Raw genomic sequence first — 10,548 nt, forward strand, 5'->3', positions numbered from 1 at the left:
GCATAATCTACCATGACCAATATGTACTTGTGGTCACGGTTTGAGGGTTCCAGGGGTCCAACTAAGTCCACCCCTATTCGGTCAAACGGGATGTCTATCAGGGGTATTGGGATGAGAGGAGCGCGGTCACTCCTAGGAATCTGGCGAATCTGACATTCCGGACAGGATTGACAGAAGCGCCGGACCTCCTCGTTGATCCCAGGCCAGTAAAAGCGGAGCTTGATTCTCTCCAATGTTTTCTCGGCCCCGAGGAGGGCGCCTAGGAGGTGAGCGTGAGCTAGTTCACATACCTCCCGCCGGAAGGCACGCGGCACTAGCAACAATTTCCGCACCTCACCCCCGTGGGTTGCCACCCGATACAACAGATTATTCTCCAGCACAAAGAAGGGCTTGCGTGGCATGGAACCGTCAGCTTGTGAGCTGCCTGGAAGAACAATCGCATTCCGGGCAAACCACAGGGAATCGTCATTCCACTGCTCCCTTTTAAACGAGGCAGGTGTGGACCAAAATTGGTGGTCCAAATTGCTCAGGGGGTCTTGTGAGCAGGTTGGCGGAAGTGTTCCCTGGCTCGTCCCTTCCCCGGTGGATGCTTCCAGGTCAGAGTCTGTCGCCTGAGAAACTTCCCCCGCCATTGTGGCTTGCCTCAGAGCATGGCGTGGACACCGCGGGAAGGGTGCCTCGCCCCCTCATAACCAGACCTAGTGAGGCCCCGGGAGCGGTGTTCGTCTTACCGCTTTTCCTGTGCGACCAGTCTTGTCCCAAAATTACTGGATAGGGGGGATCGGGCAACACCGCGACCGTCAAGTTGGAAACTTGCCCCTTCCATGTGATGTAACAGCGGGCGGAACGGTAAGACTTGGTCTCCCCATGCACACAAGTGACTTGCAAGTGCTACGTAAGCCACTGTCGCGGTAATACGTAACGGCGAGCGACAATTGTAATGTTGCTGCCGGAGTCAAATAGAGCTACCACCGAGTGCCCGTTTAATAACACCACTCCCGTGTTTGGACTTGCCAGCGGGTGTGACGGAGTACAGTACCTCGGCGGTGGCCCAGCTGCAGTCCATCGGCTCCGTTGGGGTGTTGAGGGGACAGGTCGGCAGTAGATGGCTGGTCTCGCCGCACTTGTAACAGCACGGGGAGGCCAGCTTTTCTTTAGGCCTCTGCGGTGCTTCCGCAGCGCGTCGAGAGGGCTCGGGGGTGGCCGCCCATCCCTGTCGGTTCCCACGAGCATGCCTTTCCGACCCCCCGGCTTGGTAGACCGCGAGCTGATGCTCCAGGACTTCCAGGAGGCCTGGCATGTCCTTGTATGGATGGCGCCGGACCTGCTGGGCGAGGGAGCTTGGCAAGGCGTTTACCAGGCCCTCACAGGCCACCTGTTCTATGACCTTCCGGGCTTGGGGACCTTCGGGCTGTAACCAGCGTCCCATTTTCCCCCAGAAGTTGAAGGCCTGTGCATGGGCTGGCTTCTCCAGGTCAAACTGCCAGCTCCGCCATTTGGTAGCCTGCTGGACCGGTGTGATGCCATAGCGTGCCAGGATCTCCTGCTTTAGGAGGTCATAATTCGTGGCCTCCTCCTCGGGGAGGTCGTAGTAAGCCCGCTGCGCGGGTCCCTTCAGGTAGGGCACCAGGATGGACGCCCACTCGGACCGCTGCCACTCGTTCCGGGTGGCCGTCCGTTCGAAGATGCCCAGGTAGGACTCGATGTCATCCGCCTCTGTCATGGGCACCAGAGGCGGAGGCGTTGGACGAGGCGGATCGGGTCTTACCCTTCGGGCTTCTGCCAACCTGACCTTCGTGTCCTCCAACTCATGGGTGGTGGCGGCTTGCGCCTGCTGCAGGGCCAGGATCTGGGCATTCATTCCCTGCAGCACTGTATTAAGGTCCTGCCCTTCAGTCATCTCTCTCGGGCTGGAATCCTGCCGACTACGCCACTGTAAAAGAATAGAAGCAAACAGCGTAAAGGTTTGGGGTTTTCTGGCCCCGTATATTATAGACAATCCACAATAATTTCAAAAAGAAAGCAGGTCAAAATATAAACAAAACAGTTTATATGCGCGACGCCCTTCAGAGGCGTCGACGGCCATTTTATAGGGGAGGAGCCGGAAGTGGAGGAATGCTGGGAAGGAACTGTGAGGGAGGATGGGACTGCTGATGTCAGGAAAGATGGCGGAGGAAGGGCAGAAGTGGATGTACTGCGGGAAGGCTATGATGGCGGAGCGTCTCTTTTCCTGGAGGTCAAAGGAGAACTCGGGCCACTCCCTGCCGGCGAACGTCTTTCGAAGCGGTTCAAGGTCCATCCGCGGCCTCCTACTCGCGCATGCGTGACAATACATATATCTATATATATATATATATACACATATACATATATACTGTATACATACACACCTATCTACATTATCTATACTAATAAAAGGCAAAGCCCTCACTCACTCACTCACTCACTCACTGACTCACTCACTCACTGACTCACTCACTCACTGACTCATCACTAATTCTCCAACTTCCCGTGTGGGTGGAAGGCTGAAATTTGGCAGGTTCATTCCTTACAGCTTCCTTACAAAAGTTGGGCAGGTTTTATATCGAAATTCTACGCGTAATGGTCATAACTGGAAGCTGTTTTTCTCCATTTACTGTAATGGAGATGAGCTTCAACGCCGTGGGGCGGAGTTTCGTGTGACATCATCACGCCTCCCACGTAATCACGCAGTACATAGAAAACCAGGAAGACCTCCAAAAAGCGCTGAAGAAAACATGCATTATATAATTGAGAAGGCAGCGAAACAATAAGAAGCGAGCGAAAGTGACATATACAACCATATTCATGAGTTCTGCTACTTGGAAACAAAGCACGATGTAAACCTACACTTTAAATTAAGTTCATAGACAGGCTGCGCTGGCGTTTGTAATTTAGTGCCTGCCCATATAAGGCCGTCCGTCAGCGGCAATCCAATAGCAAACTCCACTAAATATTCACGGGTGAAGGACTGTGCTTATGGAGAGGAAGATGAGATGGTCAGGGTGGTGTTTGACACAAACTCAGCGAAACTGCGAGAGAAAGTTTTAAGTGCCAGGACTAAGGTAACATTAAATACAGCCATGGACATAGCACGAGATGGCACCAGCACAGCTGGGAACCTTCGATGCATGTACACCGAGCGGCTCACGTGAACTGAAGCAGTGCACAGATAAAAAGCAACAGTTCCAAAGAGCGCTGAACAAAAACCGAATTACACAATTGAAAAGGCAGCAAAAATATGAAGCGCCTGATAGCATATTCATAAATCCAGCTACTGCGAAACAAAGCACACGGTGGAAAAAGTCAATGTCCCGCTAAAGGAAGACAGTGTAAAAAACCCGTGCATGCAGTGTGTCAGGTCTCAGATAAAGAAGAAGACGAGCTGTTTATTGATGCAGTAAGAAACGAATCGATGAATGAAACCTGTCATCTTTACAACGATTGACAAACACGGAATGTAACTTGAACACAACACATCCTACAAATACGAACCTGATTGAAAGAAATAATGATAATCAAATCCTTGATGACAGCAACACTCAGTAACACTCACAAAACAAATACTGTATATTGACAGTCATGTTACGTTATTTTTAAAATGTTCCCTTTTCTTTTCTAGCTTTTTTAACACACTACTTCTCCACTGCGATACGCGGTATATATATATATATATGTATATATATATCCCGATCTACATACTCGAATAATGGATACTTTATTCGCCATCAATGATTGTTTTGGTAAAGCCATACTCAGTGTATTCATTAGATGAACGGTAAAAAAGTAAGAGCGAGGGGAGGATGCAGGCTGTAGTGCGCGTCAACTCTATCTGAATTGCGCGATCACATTTGAAAAATATATCTTTTCAAGTTCTATTTAGTCCATATTTGTCAAACTCAAGGGCCACGGGCCACATCCGGCCCGGCGTGATCATTTATATACTGTATTATTGTTATTAATGGCCCAGGTATATGAAGCGCTGGTAACACAATAAACTACAGATCCCATAATGCAGCGCTTCAGCTGCCTTGCCGAACACTTACCGTTAATCAAGTCTAGCTTATGATGCTGCAAGTTATTGCGAAGCTAGCTCACGCGATGCTGAAGAGAAAAGTTGATTCTGAAAATAGAGCCTTTAAAACCGATGGGAGGCTGAGTATATGTTTACTGAACCCGTGTGTCTCATTTGTGGAGCTAATGTGGCTGTAATTACAGAATTTAATCTAAGACGGCACTATGAGACAAAACATCAGGGTAACCTGAATGCAATGCAGAAGATACAGAAAGCAGAAGAATTAAATAAGAATCGTGACACTTCAGCGGACGTTTTACCGTGCACAATCACAAAGTGATTTCAAGTGAAGCTGCTTTTATGGGAGACACAAATGCACCAGTGCAACTTTCCCCACTTTCCCTGTTGCCAAGTAATGTTAAACCAAGTCGTCACTACGGTGTTCCCAAATACGCACTTTGCTGATAAACTGAGCGCACTGAGTTTGCACGGCGCTTTGGTGACTTTGAAGAACAAAAAAAGTCCGTCTACATGCGGCTCGAACCTTGTGCATGTTTGGTAGCACATATCTGTGTGAGAAGCTCTTCTCAGTGATAAAGACTAACAAAACAGCACACAGGAGTTGCCTCACTGATGAGCACCTGCAATCCATCCTGAGAATCTCCACAACACAGAACCTCACACCAAACAGAAACGAACCTGTTGCCAAAAAGATGCCAGGCGTCCAGCTCTAAAATGACATATGAGCAAAGACAACTGAATGATTTGATTTGTTATTGCTGAAAGGAACACATTTTATTTATATTTCCAGGTTTTGTTATGCAGCATGTTCATATTTGAATTTGTATAATTTTGACAGGATATATTTTTATGGAGAGCAAAATCTTTTGGGATATTTAAAATCTAAGTTTATTTTTATATAAAATTACATAAGAGTAAAGAAATTTGAATGTTTGTTCTTTTAATGTTTACTTTATTTCTAACTTGTATAATTTAGACAGGATATATTTTTATGGAGAGCAAAATATTATAAGTTGTTTAAGGTTTGAGTTGATTTATTCAGGAATAATATTCCTGTCTGTTTTTACCATTCCTACCAAAGATATTTCTGTCGACTAAATAAAAATTCCTTCTATTTAAAATTTAAATAGAACTTGAACAAATACTGATAGTTCATAATATCCACGCAGACTTGCACGTAAGAGCGGGAGTTATCCGTTTTAACAAGCAGCGTATTGCACTGATACGAAATAGCTGTGTGTGTGTATATGTAGATATGTATGTATATGTATATATATGTATTTGTGTGTATATATGTGTGTGTATGTATGTATGTGTGTATGTATATGTATGTGTGTGTGTGTAAATATATATATGACAACAACACTCATCACTCACAACAGTGACAAAACAATTACATTGACAATCATGTTACGTTATTTTCAAAATGTTTCCTTTTCTTTTCATTGCTTCTTTAACACACTACTTCTCCGCTGCTAAGCTCGGGTATTTTGCTATATATATATATATATATATATGTATTTGTGTGTATATATATGTGTGTATGTATGTATGTGTGTATGTATTTATGTGTGTGTGTATATGTATGTGTATATATGTAGATATATATGTATGTATATATGTGTATATGTATAGATATGTATATATATATGTTTGTGTGTGTGTGTAAATATATATATATATATATATATATATATATATATGACAACAACACTCATCACTCACAACAGTAACAAAACAATTACATTGACAATCATGTTACGTTATTTTCAAAATGTTTCCTTTTCTTTTTCAATGCTTCTTTAACACACTACTTCTCCGCTGCGAAGCGCGGGTATTTTGCTAGTCTATACTAATAAAAGGCAAAGCTCTCACTGACTAACTCACTGACTCACTGACTCACTGACTCACTCACTGACTCACTGACTCATCACTAATTCTCCAACTTCCCGTGTAGGTAGAAGGCTGAAATTTGGCAGGCTCATTCTTTACAGCTTACTTACAAAAGTTGGCCAGTTTTCATTTCGAAATTCTACGCGTAATGGTCATAACTGGAACCCATCTTTCTCCATATAAAGTAATGGAGTTGAGCTTGATGGCCGTGGAGGGTGGAGTTTCGTGTGACATCATCACGCCTCCCACGTAATCACGTGAATTGACTGTCAATGCAGTACGTAGAAAACAAGGAAGAGCTCCAAAATGCGCTGAAGAAAACATGCATTATACAATTGAGAAGGCAGCGAAACAATAAGAAGTGACCGAGTCACACATACAACCATATTCATGAGTACAGCTACTTCGGAAACAAAGCACGGTGTAAACCTAAAGTTTAAATTAGGTTCATAGACAGGCTGCCGCTGGCGTTTGTCATGCCCACGGCTAATGCGGGATACAAGTTTAATGAGAGGACGCAGGATATAAACGAGAGTTTTGATCACTTTGTAACTAAGTTAAAATTACTGGTGAAGGGCTGTGCTTATGCAAATTCTGAGAGACTGTCTTTGTGGGGGGATTGACAGTTAAGGCGGGTGGGAGAGTCACATCATCATCTCCCCTCCCATTCACCTCATTTCGCTGTGAGCTGTCCACAAGTTAATACACATGCTGTCTCTACAGTTTCTCCACACTCTGAATCCTCCAGGCACTACTTACAAAAGGTTACATTGACAATCGTGTCACGTTATTTTTATAATGTTTCCTTTTCTTAGCACAAGCACAGCTGAGAAGCTTCAATGCATGTGCTCCATAATGCGTTAAAAAATAACGCATTTAATCACACTTTGCATTCCAAGCAAAGGGGAACTTCTGTCAATGCATGATTTCCTGGTACACCGATTACATTGATGTACACATCAGAGCTACAAAAATGTAACAGTCGCAAGAAAGCGCGTTGCTACGACTGATTGGAGGAAAATTTCATTTTAAAAGACTACCCGACGGAAGCCTTGATAAAAGTGTGGTTTTGTGCACATATATATATATATATATATGTGGATGTATATGTATATATACTGTATATATGTGTGTGTGTATATATATATATATATATATATATGTTTATGTGTGTGTGTATACTCGTATATATATATATATGACAGCAACACTCATGACAATGACAATGTCAATCATGTTACGTTATTATTAAAATGTTTCCTTTTCTTTTTCATTACTTCTTTAACACACAACTTCTCCGCTGCGAAGCGCAGGTATTTTGCTATATATATATATATATATATGAATGACCTCCAAAGAGCGCTGAGACTTTTGATCACGTGAACGTGTCTGCAAAAAGTGGCGTCTCCTGCCCTGCAAAAGTCGAGCAGCCGGCGTGCGCATAGCTGTGCCGGCCTTTGAGACGCTGACTGCGCTTCTGCCTTAAGTCAAAGTGAGCACTTTTAATTTTTTTCATCCACCCCCTGAGCTATAGCCCAGACAAGTGCAAACATGGGACCCATTTTCTACACCGTGGCAAACTAATATTAAGGCGCTCCACACTTTCTTTTGCACGTATATGATTATGAGGTTGTCAGCTCGGATTATGAAGACCCACACAGGAGTGGAGGACCAATAGTGCCATCACAGTCGATTAATTGCAGGGACGTCTCACCAGTCTACACAAGACCCACCGCGACTGTTCCCAAAAGGCGTTCATATATATAGCTGATTACCCCTGGCTTTGGTCACTGAGTGCAAGGGAAAAAATAAAATGTAGTCTATAAGTTATTAAGCAGTAAAACATTAACGTTTTAAGAAGTAAAGCTACATTGAGCACTACTGGAGTGGTTTCGGGTAAACTATATTTTAAAGACGGTATAACACAACAGGTAAGTAGTACTAACAGCAGCTAAAATGTATATGGATCATCTCTCGGTAGTAGATCCCTTTTGAAAGGAGCTACACGACGGCTGTGGTATAAAAATTACATTTTCTATGTGAACGTCCAAATTTCTGCCTCTGGTAATGTGCCTTACTGGCATTACCAGCAATTAAAGAAAATTAGTTTTGTGTCCTCTGCAGTGTTAAGAGAGAAAGGCTTTGGTTTGGGATAAACGAAAAAAAGGTGTAAAGAAAAGAAACTTGCCTTTTTCTTTTATATAGTGTAGAGAGACATCTTCGCTGATGATATGAGCATCGCGGCGGGTCTCGTGTAGACTTAAGAGACGGCCCTGCCATTAACTGGCCGGGATGGCACTGTCGGTCCTCCACTCCTGTGCGTGTCTTCATAATCCGACCTGACGACCTCATAATTGTATAAGTGCAAAAGAAAGTTTGAAGCGCCTTAATATTAGTTTGCCGCGGTCTAGAAATGGGATCCCATGTTTGCAGTTGTCTGGGCTATAGCTCAGGGGAAGGAGGAAAAAATGAAAAGTGTTTACTTTCACTTAAGGCAGAAGCGCAGTCAGCGTCTCAAAGGCCTGCACAGCTACGCGTACGTGCGCTGGCTGCCCGACTTTGATAGTATTTTTGCAATGCAAGAAACGCCACTTTTTGCAGACACGTTCACATGATCAAAAGTCTCCGCACTCTTTAGAGGTCTTTCTTATTCTCTGCGTACTGCATTTATAGTCAGTTCACGTGAGCCGCTCGGAGTACATGCATCAAAGCTTCTGAGCTGTGCTTGTGCTATCTCGTGCGATCTCGCGATGTCCATGGCTTTATTTAATGTTAGCTAAGACCCGGCACTTAAAAGTTTCTCTCGCATTTTCGCTGAATTTGTGTCATACACCACCTTGACCATCTCATCTTTGTCTGAATATTTAGTGGCAGAGTGTTTCTATTGGATTGCCACTGAGGGATGGCCTTATATGGGCAGGCACTCAATTACGTGGGAGGCGTGATGATGCGAGACGCAAGACGCAACTCCGCCTCACACGGCAACCGAGCTGCCCGCTATGGCCGTATACAGTATACGAAAGTAGGTTCCAGTTATGACCGTTATGCGTAGAATTTCGAAATGAAACCTGCCTAACTTTTTTAAGTAGGCTGTAATGAATGAGCCTTCTAAATTTCAGCCTTCCACCTACACGGGAACTTGGAGAATTAGTGATGAGTCAGTGAGTGAGTGAGTGAGTCAGTCAGTCAGTCAGTCAGTCAGTCAGTGAGGGCTTTGCCTTTTATTAGTATAGATTCTCTCTCGCCAGTTTGTGCTCAGCTTGATACTGCAAGTCATTTATATGAATATGATAGGCTTGCAAGATACACATTGAGAAAATGTTTTGATAATAACACATGACTTTCTTTATTTATAGTGCCTTTCGTAATGTTTCAGAGACAGACATTTTTCTGTTTGATTTACACTTCTGATCCACTATTTAACATTACAAATCAAACAATTCACAGGTGATTAAAGTGCACATTGTAGACTTTCATTTCAGGGGATTTGTATACATTTCGGTCACAGCATGTGGAAATGACAACACTTTTTCTACATGGTCCCCCCCATTTCAGGGAACCATAATGTTAGGGAAACAGCAATGGCATGTCTATTAAAGCCGTCATATTCAGGACTTTGTCACACATCTCTTATTTGCAATGCCTGCTTGAAGTCTACGGTTCATAGACAACACCAGGTGCTGAGGATCATCTCTGGTGATGCTCTGCCAAGCCTCTAATTCAGCCATCTTCAGATCCTGCTTGTTTCGGGGGCTTGTCCCCTTACGTGTTCTCATATCTGCTCAATTGGACCTAAAGAATGATCCATTTTTTTACCTTTAAAAAACTCCTGTGTTGCCTTAGCAGTATATCTGGATCATTGTCTTTTCTAGAATAATGCGTAATGCAGTGCGTTATGAGGCATTTACTGGAAACTTGAGCAGATCAGATGTTTCTGTTGACCTCAGAATTAATAGTGCAGCTACCATCAGCAGTTCCATCATTAATAAAGAGAAGTGTGCCAGGACCTGTGGCAGCCACACATGTCCAAGCCATAACACCACCACCATCAAGTTTAACAGATGAGGTAGTCTGCGTTGGATCTTGCGTAGTTCAATTTCATCTCCATGCTTTGCTCTCGCCATCACAAGTTCATATTTGTCTCATCTGCCCACCAGACCTTTTCCCATTGTTCTGCAGGCTCTTTTAAGTCCGTTTTTGTGGCTAACAAATAGTTTGCATCTTGCAGTGTGGCCTCTGTGTTTCTGTTCATGAAGTCTTCTGCCGATCATCATCTCTGACAGACACATCTGTGCTGTGAAGACTGTTTCTGACCTGTCGGATAGGCATTTCTGTCTCCTGTCATCAGCAGTGCAGGTCCTCCTGGTATTATCGCCTCCAATTCCTATTCAAATCAGTTTTATAAAATTATAAAACCAGGAGCTGTCACAAAATATAAGTAATCATGGTGTCACCATGCTGCTCAAGATTGTAATTGAAGTTATGATATGAATTTCTATAGAAAGATAAGCCTAAAGTACTTATCCAATGATCTGTTGCACATTTGATTTTAATTTGTCTTCTACTTTTATTCAGACTCCAGCCTTGATTAATCAAGCTAT

Source organism: Polypterus senegalus, chromosome 10 (assembly GCF_016835505.1).
Source record: "Polypterus senegalus isolate Bchr_013 chromosome 10, ASM1683550v1, whole genome shotgun sequence".
Taxonomy (NCBI): domain Eukaryota; kingdom Metazoa; phylum Chordata; class Cladistia; order Polypteriformes; family Polypteridae; genus Polypterus; species Polypterus senegalus.